This window comes from Silene latifolia, chromosome 4 (genome assembly GCF_048544455.1).
Source record: "Silene latifolia isolate original U9 population chromosome 4, ASM4854445v1, whole genome shotgun sequence".
Classification (NCBI taxonomy): Eukaryota; Viridiplantae; Streptophyta; class Magnoliopsida; order Caryophyllales; family Caryophyllaceae; genus Silene; species Silene latifolia.
The window spans coordinates 81,698,641-81,716,290 of NC_133529.1; positions in this window are offsets into that span (position 1 = coordinate 81,698,641).

Sequence of the window (17,650 nt, forward strand, 5' to 3'; positions counted from 1 at the left end):
GGGAAGTAATATTTTACTGTCAACTGGTCCACACATATCGGTAATGATTGGCTGACTAGAGTTTGACATTACTGTCGTGCGACGGTGGTGATCTGTTGATCCCCTTAGGTCATACCTAAAGGGTAACACTCTTAATTGAATATTTAATTAATCGTATGACGATACGGGTTAATTAAATTACTTAAAATTGACGGACGATTTTGGAAGTAATATTTACGTATCTCATTATAATTTGATTAAATAATATACGGTCTAAGTGATCGAATTGTTTTATTACTTAGATGAAATCATTGTTTAAGGAAACAATTGCATTTGAATGAAATATTTATTATAAATACAAGATGTTGTGATTTATAATTGGTAAATTATTTTGGTACAAGTAATTATAAATTACTAAGTCGATTTTGTATATGACATATTTTTATTAATGCGTTGATTTTTAATATGTTAAAAATGCATAACAATTTTACATGACTTGTGACATGTGACAAATTGACAAATTGACAAAGATAAAATGGAATCCATTTTATCTTAAATGGATCGAAATATGGGGTGATTTAGGATAAATATTGTGTTAATTAATTAAGTGGAAAACATAATCATTTTACCTAAACCTAGCCATGCAAACCTACTTGCTCTTGTGAAGAACACCTTGCTCATGCATTGGCCATCACCACCCCTCCCCCTACCCGGTTTTGGTCATAGAGAAAAGCCATTGGGTTTTCTCTATAATTTACCATATACACTACTTCATATGTAGTGTATTATTTATTCATTCTAATATCTAAAAATATAGAGTTTTAGAGAGATAAAATTCTTCCTCCTTCTCCCTTCTCTTAACCGAAAATTAAGAGACCAAATTAACATTTTGGGTAAATTTTATTTAAATTAATATTGTTCTAGTATTAATAATATTAATTTTATTAAGGGGTTATCTTGGGTATTATTCCTTGGGAGGGATTCTATACATGAATCCTTTGTTCATCCATATTAGGAGAGCTCAAGAACAAGTGAGTAGGAGAACTCACTTGTGCCCAATAATCTGAAACTTCCAATGTAAGAATGATGATTTCTTCTTTGTTTTCACTTATGTTTGCATGCATAAGATCCAACCTAATTTTATGACTAAATTAATTAAAACATATATGAATATGTTGTAATAATGAGATATAGATTTCAAACAGTTTCATCCTGTAATCGTGTTTTTGCCTTTTTCCGTGTTGGGCTTTGTAATTAGGATTTAATTAGGTTAAGTAGGACGTGTTGTTACTACTTCGTTATCATTTCTATACTACAATACTCCTCTCTTCCTCTCTACTACTCTTACTCTTACTTTTAGACTATTGCTCGGATTTGAATCTTGTAATCGGTATCACTACTCTCTCTTATTTCTTACTCCTAATTCTTTTATTGTTCTTTTTTTCTTCTCTTTCTTTGTTTACCATTGATTTATTTCAATCTCTTCGTTGCATTATTACGATGATTAATTTCTCTTGTTTATGTATGATTGTTGTTAATTCAATAATAATGCATAACTAATTTCTCTTGCTAAGATTTAGGGAATCCATGATTATGAAGGAATTGTAAATCGAATTATTTGGTTTAATGCTTGTGTAGTTTATGTTGTTAATCGTTGCATCTAATTATTTCTATCTAATTGAGTCGACGCAATTAGTCATCAAATCGCAGTAAACCTTGACCTAGATCGAAAGATTGGAAAGGGTGAGACTTGTAGCGAACATTAGGGCACGTAGTGAGGGCGGAAGCTAAGCTATTTGTGCTTTAGGGCGAATTGAGACCGGAAGGAGATATTCACTGCCCCATAGACCGTATTTGCATTGACCTGAGACCTAGATTGCTTGACTGAATAATCATGGTGAATCGACTGTCTTAGCTATTCTCTCTCTGTTTGCTTAATCTTTATTCCTTTGTCTTACCTCTCTTTCCTAATCTCATTAGATTAGAACAAACAATTCAAACCCCCAGAAATCGGTTACCTTGACGGACTTAGTTAAAGCTGACATTTTCCCATCTCCCTGTGGAGATCGACCCTACATACTGCTAGCTTCTGTTAGTGTATCTAGGTTTTATTTTTGGTACCTGACGACTGTATCAAAAACCGTCATGGTATGAAGAACCAAGGGTGAAAATGTTTCATGGTTAAAAATTCATCATAAAAATGATTTGAAATATTTGAAATTGTAAAAACCGATTACAAATAAGAAATGAAATAAAAAAGGAAAGACGAGAGCAAACACGGCTGGATTAAGGCTCGAGAGGGCATTGAGGCGCGAGCCCTCCTGCTTCGTAAGTAGCCCCTGTCTCCGGCAAAAATTCGGTTTTCGCTCATCTAACCTATGTTTGAATCCTGTTATGCATGTTTTAGCATGTTATAATCATAAAACAGATGAAAAACATGAAAGAAGAGGATTTTTACACCCTCATACTTACATGCTAGGCTTGAGACGAGAAATTGACGAAAGTGTATCAACTTGTTTGGTCGGAAAACTCGATTGAAAACCATTTTTGAAATGTAAAGAGTCTTTTGTTTAAGTTTAGTGATGGTGTAGTTGGTCGAGATGGTTGATCAAGTGGTTTAATGCACGATGACGGTACCAAACAATGTGTATGGCTTGTATTTTCGATCGGTAGGTCGAAAACACGTGCCGGTTTATGAGTTAAGAAGTCGAGTCGAGAATTTTAAGGGAGAAATGAGGGGGCGGACAGTCGCATACCTTCAAATGGTGGCATTTGAGGGGTATTTATAGAAAAATGGGTGGTTCTGTGCGTTTTGAGCGACGTGGCCGCATGGGCTACTCGAAGAGGCGCGAGCCATTTCACGGGTCTTCGAGTTGTCTTGTCACTATCACGCAATTGAAATCATGATTTGTACTATCCTAGGTTTTGGATGACATGATTTGTACTTGACCATTCAAGCATTCCGGGAATACTTAACATGGAAGTTTTGAGAAGTTTGTTTTTTGTGTTTGACTCGCTTTGACTCGTTGTTGGAGTCGGGATTTGAATTTTTGAGTCGGTTTTTGGTCAGGTGTCGGTTTTAACTCTAGTTAGTGTCATTGTGACCCCGTTGTTGTGCATTAAACACTTCAAGTACTTTTGAAAAGTTTTGTTTTCGAAATCGTTTTGAGTTTTCCGACGTATAGTTGTACAAAACCTGTCGATTAAACGCTGCGATTCCTAAGCATGTTGTTGTCCGATAATCATCGGGTGTTTGTTGGAGACTCAAATAATACTGGGTTTCTACAGAGGCCCCACTTTGACCGAGGCTTGGACAGGGCGAAAGTCAAAGTATAGCCCCAGGTCAATCGAAGATTACAACCTGGAGACCGAAGCGACATCTAGGCGGCTCGAAAGGTTCGGGCCAAGGACCTACCGTCGGGAAGGACGACGCCAAGGCGACTCAAGGACCTAGTGTCGGGAAAAGTTTAGAGTCTGTCGACTGTCCGTGCGGGTGGGGTCGTTTAAAGTCCTTTAGACTACGTACGAAGACTTGCCAGCCATAGGAAGGAGTCATACCTGAGGCATCTTTGGGATATGTCCTTGAGTTGTATCTTGTTTGCGAGCAAGGGGTCGCCAACCGTGTTGCGGATATGTTGGGGCTCGCCAGCCGCGTTTGATGTAACGTTGTGAGGCTCGCCAGCCATGTTGAAGGTGGTGTATTTTGAGGCTCGCCAGCCATGTTGGATGTGATGTGTTTCGAGGCTCGCCAGCCATGTTGAAGGTGCGTTGTGAGGATCGCTAGCCATATTGAAGGTGATAAGTTTTGAGGCTCGCCAGCCACATTGAATGTGCGTAGTGAGGCTCGCCCGCCATATTGAATGTGCGTTGTGAGGATCGCCAGCCATGTGGAATGTGCATTGTGAGGCTCGCCAGCCGTGTCGAATGTGCGTTATGAGGCTCGCCAGCCATGTGAAATATCGAATGACCGACTGTGGGAAATAGCCGTGTTGGACGGGTCTATTTCGAGAAGTTGTTGAGTTAGTGGGCTCCCTGAGGAGGCCTATGATATCCCGCTAGGGAATTTTGGTATTTATATTGGATGTTTGTGGTGCCGGAAAGGGGGTAGGCTCCCTCAGACGGTGGTGATTTTGGATCTCGAAGAAGGGTAATCGTTTTTATTGCCGTTTGTTTGAAATAAAATATCGAATTTGAAGTTCACTATTCGTTTTCTGTGATTTTGAAAATGTTGTTGAAAATTTTGTGAAATAGCGAATTTGAATTTCACTATTTTGTATTTGTATTTTGAGAAATGACGGTTTTTGGTTCCGTCGCTTGAAAATTTGTGAAAATAGCGAACTTGAATTTCACTATTTTGTTTTTGTTTGAGGAAATGACAGTTTTTAATGCCGCCGTTGAAGATTTTGTGAAAATAACGAATTTGAATTTCACTATTTGTTTTTGTATTTTGAGAAATGACTGTTTTTAATTCCGTCGTTTGAAAATTTGTGAAAATAGCGAATTTGAATTTCACTATTTTGTTTTTGTATTTGAAAAATGACGGTTTTTAATTCCGTCATTTGAAAATTTGTGAAAATAGTGAACTTGAATTTCACTATTTTGTTTTTGTATTTGAAAAATGACGGTTTTTGATTCCGGCGTTTGAAAATTTGTGAAAATAGTGAACTTGAATTTCAAGATTTTTTTTTTGTATTTGGAAAATGACGGTTTTGAAATCCGTCGTTTGAAAATTTGTGAAAATAACGAACTTGAATTTCACTATTTTGTTTTTGAGGAAATGACTCGTTGAAGATTTTGTGAAAATCGCGAATTTGAATTTCACTATTTGTTTTTGTATTTTTTGAAATGACGGTTTTTGATTCCGTCGTTTGAAAATTTGTGAAAATAGTGAATTTAAATTTCACTATTTGGTTTTTGTATTTGAAAAATGACGGTTTTTAATTTCGTCGTTTGAAAATTGTGAAAATAGCGTGGAAACTAGGCCAAAGCCCAAAGTTTCGCTGAAAGAGCAGGGAACACCTCAAAGAGACGCGAGACTTCCTGCGAGGGAATGAGGCTCCCCTTTTTTCTGTAAAAAGACGCGAGAAGCCTAAGCTTCTCATTTCCTTCATCTTCTTCGTCACAAACACGAAATCGCCAAAAAATCGCCATTTTTGATCTCTTCTTTTCCTTGCTTTCGTGCTACAAACATCTTGTCATCTCAAGGTATGTTAATCCTCTTGAATCCACTTGAATTTGTTTGTCTTTTTGTTAATTGAATTAGGGCGAAACCCTAACCCCTCGAAAATCGATTTGGGCGTTTTTGTTTAGCCCATTTTCGAATGAAATTGATGATTTCATTAGGTTAGAAACCTGTTTAGGAGTATAGGGGTGCTTTTAGTTTGCATTTTGGTCAACGTTCCCGCTCCCTAGGCTCGAAAAATGTGAATGAGACGGAAATTCATCTAATTTCACAATGACGTCTTTGTTTGCTTGAGTTGTGTGCCCCACTAGGTTGCATTGTAGTCGGGGAAGACTGTCTTTGCTATATTAAACCTTCGTTGGGCGTTGTGGGCAAAATTTGAGTTTTGCCTTTGTGAGACGGTCTTAGTCTGACGAAATAAGCATCTGTCTGGGCTCAAATTGAGCCGGTTTGTCTTGAAATGGACCTTAACGGTAGTTTAGGTCACTTTGAGACGTGATTAAATCACGATGTTTTGTTGTGGTCTTATTTTGAATTTTTGACCTTTGAAAAATACCCAGTTGTGTCGGGAATTTTTGTGGTTTATTTGGCGGACCTTGTGTGGGCCTTGAGGTGTTGGGTGGTTTTTGTAATTTTGTCATTGTTTTGACTCGTCTTTTGCTTGAAAAGAAGGGCGAGTCGTTTTTTTGTGCGATTTTTGTGAAGTGTTTTGCTGAATGGATTTGGGCGGGTTTGCCCTATTGGAGTATGTGTCCTCAACAATAGTGCGATCACATGTTTAAATCTCAAAATAAGAATACGTAAGGGATGATTCATTTTGTAGTCAACTGATCAACAGTAATCGGTAACGATTGGCTTGCTAGAGTTTGACGTTACTGTCGTAGGACGGTGGTGGTCAGTTGATCCATTAAGATCACACCTATAGGATGATGCCCTAATCAGTAAAGTTAATTAGTTGTATATAGATACAAGTTAATTAATTTCTTAAAAAAGAATAATTTATATTTGTGAGAGGAAATATGTATGTTATTGTAATTCGATTAAATAAGATTCAATTTAGTGAATTAATATATTAATTTACTAAATTATATTGAGGTTTTATAAATATTTCGAGGTAGAGGTAATTAGTTATTTATATTTACAAGAGGTTGTAAATTTAACTAACTAGCTATTATGGGACTCATTATAAGTTGATATAATGGTAAAATATTACTCAATAAGTTGAGTAAATATATGTATATTAATTTGTCACATAATTGTTGTATAATCAAATTAATATTTAATTATGTATGTTAATTAAACGTAAGACTTATAAGCATTTGTGGGACAAATATTATAAGATAAAAATGGACCCATATACACACTATTGTACCGTCCAAAATGGCACAATCATGCTTGATTTTTGGTTTTGTCATTTTGTTGTTGGAAAGATGCTCCAACATCTTATGACATACTTAATACTTTATAAGCTAACCTACTACCTACATATATTATTATTATTATTATTGCATGTGATATTTGGAGGAGGCAAATATGCTCTATATAGAGCATTTGGATGGTACATAGAGCAAGGAGTAGAAGAATTTGTTCTTCTTATTTTTACTCTATCTTCCTCTCAAAAGAACATACATGCAAAACCTCTCTCTTATACTTATTAATCTTTCTCTTAAACTTGAGAAGATTTAATCTAAATTGTTCAAAAATACTACTAATATTATTAATGTAATATATGAGTATTAGTAGTCATTTTTAAGGTAAACTATTAAATAAGTATCTAGCAAATATTATTTAGTAGTGATAAGGACTAATCTTGGGTGCATCTCTTGAGGAAGGTTTCTATATTTGAGACCAAGGTTGGAGGATGTTCCATTGACATTTAAGCTCAAGAACAAGTGAATGTAGGAGACCTTACTTGTGCCCATTTCGAACCATTTAACAATGTAAGGAACATTGTTTTCTTCTTTATTTCTTTTATTTAGTTATGCATGCAACTAGATCCACATAAATATAAATTATAAGTAATTTATAAAATGATTAGATGAGTCTAATATGGGTATATGAACCTGACAATTGGTATCACAGCTTTGGTGTTGCATGCATAATCGGTTTGGTTTTTCCGAGTTATAAGTAAATTAATTAAAACTAGTTATTTTGTGATTTATGTGATAAAGCCACGAAATTATTTTGCATGTAATATATTCTGGTTCTAAAATATATTTAGATCATTTTAATGATTTATGGATGATTATTGCTTATTTTAATGATTTTTAGTGAAATAATTACATTTTATTGAGTAAAATGAACTTTTATTTACTAAAAATAGTTAAACTTCACTACTGGTCGTGATTTTTTAGTATGACCTCACATGCATATTTTATGTATTGTATGTAAAATTTCGTATTAATGTGATTAATATTGCATGATTTATGATTTTTATGAGATAAAAATGGATTAAATGGAGGTAAAATGACTAAAAATAGTTAAACTTCGAAATAGGCCATGAAATTTTAATATGATGTCACATGCATATTTTACAGATTGTAAGTAAAATTTTAGATAAATGTGATTTATTATGCATGATTTATAATTTTAATGGTTAAAATGATATAAATAGTGACTTTTTTTTTAGCAAAAATAGCTAAAATGAATTTTATGGCATGAAATTTTTCGCTAATGTTGTATATTTGATATGAACATCAGATCTAAAGTTGCATGATTAATTTTGATTGATTTCGTTTGTTTATTGATTTTTATGTGATAAAATCGATAAAAGGGCAACTTTATTAGTCATAAAAATAAATTCGAAATTTTTGGTTGAAATTTTGCCATTTCCAGGTTCTGGAAATTATTTAATAATATTCAAAATTTTGGATTTTGATTTTTCCATAATTTTTATGTTTAATTTGGAATTAAATGGTAAGTTATGTTTTATACGATTTATTAATGAAATAAATTATAAATATTTTTTGGGCAAACTTTTATTGAGTTTTTGGAATACTGATAATATTCCGGTATTTACAAAATTGTGATTTCGAAATTTTTCAAATTTTTATGATTTATTGAGAATTATTTCAAATTGTTATGATTAACAGAAGGTTAATAAGCAATAATAGAAAACCAAGTTGAATTATAGTCAAAAATTGAGTGAAGACTAATTTTTGAGTCCTAAGAAGGTTACGATAATTAACTAGGACTTAAATTTGATTTAAGTATTGATTTGTGATTTTAATAAGTTATTATCATGCATTTCCATAAAACCGGATTATATACGATATAAGGTTAAATAGGGCGATTTGGCACATAATTTGGCATGCTAGACACATATTATAATGCTGCATATTTCATTGTTGAATGTCATATTTTATTTATGTAATTTTGAATTATGTAATTTTTGAAAGATCATAGATCCATATTAGACTCTCTAATAAAATTAATTTATCTCATAAATTGTTATTTAGGTGATCTATGTAACATGCATGCTAATATGAAACCATAAAAGGAAAGAACAATTTCCTTACATTGAATATGTGGTAAAAAGGGCACAAACTAGTTCACCTTACTAGCTTGTTCTTGAGCTTATGCCAATGGAAGATCCTCCTTGCAAATCTTCAAAAATAGAAGATCTCTTTCTTGTTGCACCCAAGAACTAACCCAAAAATATTAACAAGTATGAACTAGAACTTATTAATATTGTACCCTTGATTATTATTAGAAATATTACTAACTAATCTTAGTAATATTATTTATGTATACTAACAACTTAGTAGAGAGGATTATTATTTTAGAGAGAAGGTAGATGAATTTTGTTCACATGCAAATGTTAGAGTGAAGTAGTGAGGTAGAGTGAAATGTGAACAATATATGGAGTGTAGAGTAGGGAAAAGTGGCAGGTGGAGGAGTGTCTTAGTGGACAATTTTGTCTTACATTTTTATCTTACATCACATGCAAAATCTTTTATAAGATAAATTATGGTAGTATACAAAATAAGGTGAAATGATTATGTGAGTAATCATCCACTACTCTTATTTTACACGGTCCACTTGACCATATACGGGTCCATGTTGGTTCTTATATTTGTCGCACAAATCCGTGTAATTTTTATTTTAAACATAGTATCATGTTTAAATACTTCCATAATTAATTCGTCCAATTCACTCCGTAAATATACGTGTACCACTACACATATTATTTACGTACTAATATTAATCACATTAATCAATTAGTACAATTTTAGTAAATTAACAGTTAATTAACTAAAACTCGTTTCCCAAAACTTATTATTTAATTATCGCATAATTAAATAATAATTAAACTCCTCGAGTTCGCAACTCGAAATCTCTCTAAAAATAATCGACTAACCTCTTAGTCTATAAATCAAGGGACTAAACAAATTGTATCTCATACAATTAATTAGTTATCAATTGGGGTTCGTTCCTTTAGGTGTGACCGAAAGGGGTCAGTTGATCACCGCCGTCTCACGACAATAACGTCAAACTCTAGTCAGCCAACCGTTATCGATTTACGTTAATCAACTGACAAGGATCAAATAATTAAATATCTGATGATATTCCATTAATGATATTTATTATGTTAACGCACTATTGTGGAGGACACTAACTCCAACAATCTCCCACTTGTCCGACACAAGGTGTGCGCTACCAATTCTCTTGTCCGTTTTAATCTCCCACTCAATGCAAGGTGTCTTTCAGGTCGCACTTGCACATGAACACATCGTGAGTGGTTTTCTCGATCGGGAGTGTGACTACCTGACCGGAAAAATCTCTCACAGATTACTTCCGAGCGTGGCCACGCATTTGTAGTCATTAACTTCTCGAGTGGCCTTGAGATATAGTTACCCAACGTGGGTGGACAATTCCTGTATGCCCTATTTATCCTATTGCACTGTCTGACTCACCATGACCTAGTAAATGCCCTTTTGGCCTCCTTTCACGGCACAACCTAGGACAAAAACCAAAGTCACTAAAAACGCACTGCTCGGATAATAGTCTCGATCAAAAGAATCGACTCATTAGAACATCTTAGAGATCCCCGCCACGACCGGGCGTCTATAATAGAACTTAGGGACTCTCTAAATGGTCCTTGTCCAACAAAGTGTCACACACTCTGCCTATGTAATCGACCAGTCATCACATATGACCTTATGGTGTTGAACAACCATCAATCGACTTACAATCTAGTCACTCCGAGACGTCACCTCATTAAGTGACTAGGGACAAAATACAATGTTCATCTTATTCACTTGAATATTGTTCAACATTGTCTCCACAACTTATTCAGATAAACAAGGTATTCAATGTTTTCAGTCAAACTGAATAATTGAGTTCTTAAAGAAACTCTAACAATGAATGCGATCATCACTTATGTAAATATCAATACTCTATCCAATATTTACATAACGATCTTCAGCAATTAAGGTATACTGCTCAATCACATTGAGATGACATAACCATCATGTCAACCTTATGCTAATGGATTCGGTTAGAGGATTAGCAACAGTTGCATCACTCTAATTTTCATTGCAATTTTCCTTTGTTCTATGCAATCTTTTCATCACATAGAGCCTTTCTAAGTACATGTCTAAACAAGTTTTTAGACTCTGGTTCTAAAGCCAGTCAAACACTCCCACTGATTTCACAGTCTATCAGGAGACGATATTCGGCTAACGGAACTACTCTAGTTCCATTAAATTCCGGTTATCTTATCTCTTTTACAACATCGGATGCTGTAATGTACTTAGCTTTTCGTTCATGATTTGTACGTATAACACTTATACATACACATCCTTCATATGACATCTTTTATGTATGACTCCTCATACATGTTTGCTTTATACATGTATAACTTCTTATACATATATGTATAACTTCTTATACATATTATTCTATATGCACATAACACTCTTACATGCTAACCATTCCTTAACGAGGCCCATAACATCTTATAAGCATAGGAATGTTTCCGTGTAATCCTTTTACACAAAATTCATAAATTCCTCCAAACTACAAGAGTAAATCCTCAGTGCTTCTCAAGTACTCAAGGATGCTCTTGATAATCATGTAGTGACACTCACTAGGAAATGATTGGTAATGACTTCTCATATTCTCAACATGATAAGTCCCGACGAGAGCAGCTTTTAGCATATTTAATAGATCTGGGCGGAATCAAAAGATCATATTAATTTGTTCAACAACTTGAACGAGTCAAGAATCTTATCACATAAGTATCTTGACTATAATGATAATATCCATAGAGATCTATCTCATTAGATCCGGATATTTAATATGCGCCATGCTACTCTCAAGTATTCACCTGAGAATATTTCTAGTCACTAATATGTCAAACACATATTTTAGACTAAGAAATATCACCTTAGCTACATTTCTAGTCAGTAATATGTCAAGGACATATTTAGACTGAGAAACTTACTTTAGCTCCCACTAAACTCCATGTATCATCATGGTACCTCGACACTCGAGTAATGCCATTTTGATAGACTACATGATTGAACCCAAAGTTCCAACTCTTTGACGTATATAGATCAAAAAAGGGATCTTTCAAGCATGCTAGGCTTCTTAGCATTGACAACATCAACAAAACTTCTCCCAAGGAGAAAGTTTCATTATTCATTTTACGAATCTCATCCTCATGAGAAGCTATATTGCTAAGAACATACGAATTGATAAAGGCATTTGGGTTGTCACAAACTGTCTATAGCAAGCCCAAATTTTAAACATCTTATGTAACCTTTATGACAAGATCAAGGTAACCAACCAAAGTATTCACCTTAAATCAAGTCTCGAAAACATCTCGTGTTTCCTTCCTTATCGCATCGTGTGCAAAGAGATCAATTCGAATTGCATGGTGACACGCCATCACATATAGTTCATACTATAGAAAAGCCTTTGATGAGGGTTTAAGATTCGTCACTTTTGAAAAGTAACGCAATATTATCGCAAAATTATCTCCTTATAATCACTGAGCTACAATAAAGAACGTCTTCTTGCATTGTACTCACCACTGAGCCTCAATAAATAACGTCTTCTTGCATTGTACTTAGTTTGTGGGTCTTGGACTTCCGCAAGTTCAAAATTTCTCCCACTTTGTCTTCCAGAAAATGAAAATCTTTCTGGAAAGACAGTATTATGAGCCACAAACTCTTTGTTCTCGTTTTGGAGGAGTAAAAACCATGTGGTTTAATTTTGGATAACCCTCACAAATACATAAATTGGTTCTGAACATAAACATTTATGGTCCCAAATGTATAATAATGACAAATTAGGGACTCTCTCTATCCATATCTCATATGGAGCCATTTAGGCTATTATAGTCGGATTTTAAACTTTTAGTGAGAAAATAGCTTACAAAATTGCGAAAAACCTCAAACTATATCTCATAAAGTTCAGTTTATATACTTGACTACACCATACTCTATGGTGTCCCAAGGAGAAGGTATTATGTGAACTGGTTCACAATCTTCTTAGTGATTAACAAAGTCATTACTTGATATTACCCATTTGATCTTCAAAGTCATTACTTTGAAACTTCCGATCAACATCTTGATCTTGACGTGCTATTGGTTTACTACTTTATTTTGAAAAAATTCCACGTTTCAAAAAATTACTTTTATGTCTTATTAAATAGATATGAGGTTTTCATATCTACTTAACATTACGGTAAAAGTAAGCAAGTATGTATATTACCAACTATTGGCCTTACACATCCGTATGTATATGGTCAATCACCTCACTATTGTGTTTCTTTTCTACAAAAGAAAACAAAATACATGCACACATACCATAAGACTCACAATCAAATGGTTGTTCAATGTGCTTTTCGTTTACTCGTTTGAAACGAATTTACTTGAGGTTTGATCAATTGGGTTCACCGGAATAGAGACTTTAAAATCTACAAGATAGTATAACATTTAGTTTTCGTGAAGAATGTAAAATTCCTCTAACTTAAGTGGTCTAAACCAACCACCAAGTTATCATAGGAGTAGGTACAACATTTTGTTTTAAATCGCATAAGTGATGCCTTCTATGTATAAACATAGATGATTACATTCTTTTAAAACCAAATTTAGGTACATTTGTCCCCATCGAAATCATTGCTAATCTAGCACCATTTCGATACAAAAATGTCCTATGCTAGACGTCTTACGTTTTATCAATTCATGTAAACTTCTTTACAAAGAAATGATCCATACTTGATATCTCATACCAAGATAGTGGAACTAGCCTATCCATTGAGTAGATGTCTCTTTCAACTTTGTTCTATCGCATACATCTAGGGTTGATTCTTCTTAACTCTCACTCACTTTCACATTCCTCTTTGCTTTAACCAAGCAAAAATGAATCTCATGAAGACCGCTCTTCAAGTCATTCGTGATATTTTATACACTTAGTAAGAGTGAATTACTATAAAGTGAGTGCAACATGTGGTAAAATCTCAACTTCTTGCGAAATTGGACTACCTAACCGTTCAATTGTTATTATCATATGCCTAAATTCTTTAGCGCATAAACAATCGATTTGGCTTTTATTGAATTGAGCCATTTGACGGTATCATATTGGAGTATTCTAAGTGTTTTTGAAAACTCTTTTCGCAAACTTTTGAATTACTCTTGAGTAATTAAAACTAATATGTCATCATCATGACGAAGGTGTCACTTCCGAAATCAAGACTCTCTTGATAAAATTTGACTCCCTTTTAAACTCGTAATGAGTTTGCAACATGAAAACCCCTTTTTAAATATGTATGGATGTTAAGTTGTATAATAATCGCAATAATTGTTGTAAGCTTATGTAGGTGAATTAGTAAATCATGTTACCAATCATTGCTACCGAATTCTTTCAAAGAAACCGCTTCCTATGAAAGAACGAAACGAGTATAATAATAAATAGAGGATGAAAGGAGGATGAAGTGCGCGATGTCATAGTAAATACATTTAAAGAACGAAAAATAGGAAAAATTAACATTCAATGTTTTAAAAATACTTGTGAAAACATGTTCAACAAGTTTTAACATTTATATAATGATCTCCCACTAAATTATATAAATGATTCCAAGATCCGTCTTTAGACAAAAATAGGCATCGCTTGGGCGAAACATCCTATAATTGTGTAAATTCGGTAAGTCACGTTGACTAATTCTATCTCTAGAACTCTTGGTCGACGAATTTTCTTAAATCCATCTACTAGCCCCGGAACACAAGACCGTCTTATATCCCGTTGAGTCCAACCAATTTTGGCGTGTGATAACCGCTTACCACCCTACTTACTCAAGGTAAAAAGAGAACACCCGCAGGCGGCGCGGCTCTAATGAACAAGAGATTCATAGGTGTTACTAATTGGTAAGGCTAATCTCAATTTTAGTTATGTGAGAGATCTTGTCAATTTAGTCATAAATTCCTTATAAGTGAATTAATTCGGTGAATGTAAATGACGTGAATTGACAACCGCGAAAATAAAATGCATGTGAATGGCGATTTTGGCATGCGCGAAAATAAAACAAGCAAACATGTAAGCATATGAATAAATCCTTGTATGGCCACCTAGTTCATAAAAACTAGTCTATTACATTTTGGAAACCAACTCCTTGGTCCCTTGCCTCTTCATTCCATAAGTGGCTCTTCCTTGTGGGATTTGGAACATCTTCCAAAAATAGACTCCATCTCGATGTAATCCGTCTTTTGGAAACGCCGGTAAAAATAACTATTACAAATGAATTACATAGCTATTCCTATTATACATTAATTAATAAAATAAATAAAACTATTAATTAATTACAAACCGACGATACGAGATCGTATTTAATAACAAACAAATCGATATTCCCATTCATTTCGGGTAATAACGATTAAAATTAACTAGGCCATACTAGGTAAAATAAGATAAATACTTTAAATAAATGACAATCATTCATTCAACTTAAATAAATATGCTTAAAATGCTGTAAAAATTATGCCAAAATCGCCCTATCTATCATTCATTGGTATCCATCTCGGTTTTTGTGGATTTAATCGATTTTTAACATGTAAAAATCAATAATTAATTCTTAAATCTCATTTAAGTCCAAACTAATTGTCCAAACTGTTTTGAACCTCAAAATTAGTCCTCACTAATTTTATGATAAATATTAGTTTGATTTGGTGATAATTTGCTAATTTAATCAATAAAATCATAATTTTTAAGTAAAAATCCAAAATAATTGAAAAATTACCCAAAAAATTGAAACAAAATTTTTTAGTGTTTTGGAACACTCCCAAGAACACCAAAAAGTCAGAAAAATTGCCCAAAAAGTCCGGATAAATTTTGTGAAGAAAAAGATCGATATTTATCGGTTTTTAACCACTAAAACCAATAACATCAAAACAAAGTGAAAACACACATGCAAAATCACTTTTGACATTTAAATAATATTCTTAAATGTACATAAATTTATCATGGGCAGAATCAAATGTTTCGAAATTATGATTAATTAATTTCACTTTTATCGACTTTTAACTCAAAAAATCAATAAACATGCAAAAATTAGAACCAACCTTCAACCTTTTGCATACAATCAGTAGAAAACATGCATGAACTACCATAAAAAATCCATGCACCGAATCAACTTTTAACTAATTTTAGTCAATTTTTAACTAAAATACGGCATTTTGACTCGGTTTTCTACCAAAAAACATTAAAAATAGCAAAATAACTTCAAAAATCACCAAAAAATTCCACAAATCTTTTGAGATCAGTAGGTATGCATGTCCCAAAAATTTTGTGCTAAAACCTCTTCTAACACAATTTTTGAGTTTTTATAAATTATCACATAATTCATTAAAATGCTTAAAATCAACATGCAAATTATAAGCCTAAGCTCTGATACCACTTGAAAGATCATAGATCCATATTAGACTCTATAATAAAATTAATTTATCTCATAAATTGTTATTTAGGTGATCTATGTAACATGCATGCTAATATGAAAGCATAAAAGGAAAGAACAATTTCCTTACATTAAATATGTGGTAAAAAGGGCACAAACTAGTTCACCTTACTAGCTTGTTCTTGAGCTTATGACAATGGAAGATCCTCCTTGCAAATCTTCAAAAATAGAAGATCTCCTTCTTGTTGCACCCAAGAACTAACCCAAAAATATTAACAAGTATGAACTAGAACTTATTAATATTGTACCCTAGATTATTATTATTAGAAATATTACTAACTAATCTTAGTAATATTATTTATGTATACTAACAACTTAGTAGAGAGGATTATTATTTTAGAGAGAAGGTAGATGAATTTTGTTCACATGCAAATGGTAGAGTGAAGTAGTGAGGTAGAGTGAAATGTGAACAATATATGGAGTGTAGAGTAGGGAAAAGTGGCGGGTGGAGGAGTGTCTTAGTGGACAATTTTGTCTTACATTTTTATCTTACATCACATGCAAAATCTTTTATAAGATAAATTATGGTAGTATACAAAATAAGGTGAAATGATTATGTGAGTAATCATCCACTACTCTTATTTTACACGGTCCACTTGACCATATACGGGTCCATGTTGGTTCTTATATTTGTCGCACAAATCCGTGTAATTTTTATTTTAAACATCGTATCATGTTTAAATACTTCCATAATTAATTCGTCCAATTCACTCCGTAAATATACGTGTACCACTACACATATTATTTACGTACTAATATTAATCACATTAATCAATTAGTACAATTTTAGTAAATTAACAGTTAATTAACTAAAACCCGTTTCCCAAAACTTATTATTTAATTATCGCATAATTAAATAATAATCGTAAACTCCTCGAGTTCGCAACTCGAAATCTCTCTAAAAATAATCGACTAACCTCTTAGTCTATAAATCAAGGGACTAAACAAATTGTATCTCATACAATTAATTAGTTATCAATTGGGGTTCGTTCCTTTAGGTGTGACCGAAAGGGGTCAGTTGATCACCGCCGTCTCACGACAATAACGTCAAACTCTAGTCAGCCAACCGTTATCGATTTACGTTAATCAACTGACGAGGATCAAATAATTAAATATCTGATGATATTCCATTAATGAGATTTATTATGTTAACGCACTATTGTGGAGGACACTAACTCCAACAATTTTATCTTAGTATGGCCTTAGTTTTTAATTGGTATTACCCGTAATGAAAGGGAATATCGATTTGATTGTAATTTTAATGTGAATTTGCATCACCGTTTTGTAATTAAATAGATTTAAATTTTATTACAAATTTATAATAGGAATAGCCATGTATTTTTATTATTATTTTGTAATTCCGGAGTTTCCTAAAGACGGAGCCATTCGGAAAGGAGTTCCGGTCAAGACAATGTTTTCCTTGGGAGGTGTGTCACATGAAGTTCAAGGGACCAAAGGAGTTGATTTCCGAATATGTAATAGAATATTTGATTTTCTATTTTAGGAAGGCCATACTAGGAAATTATTATTTG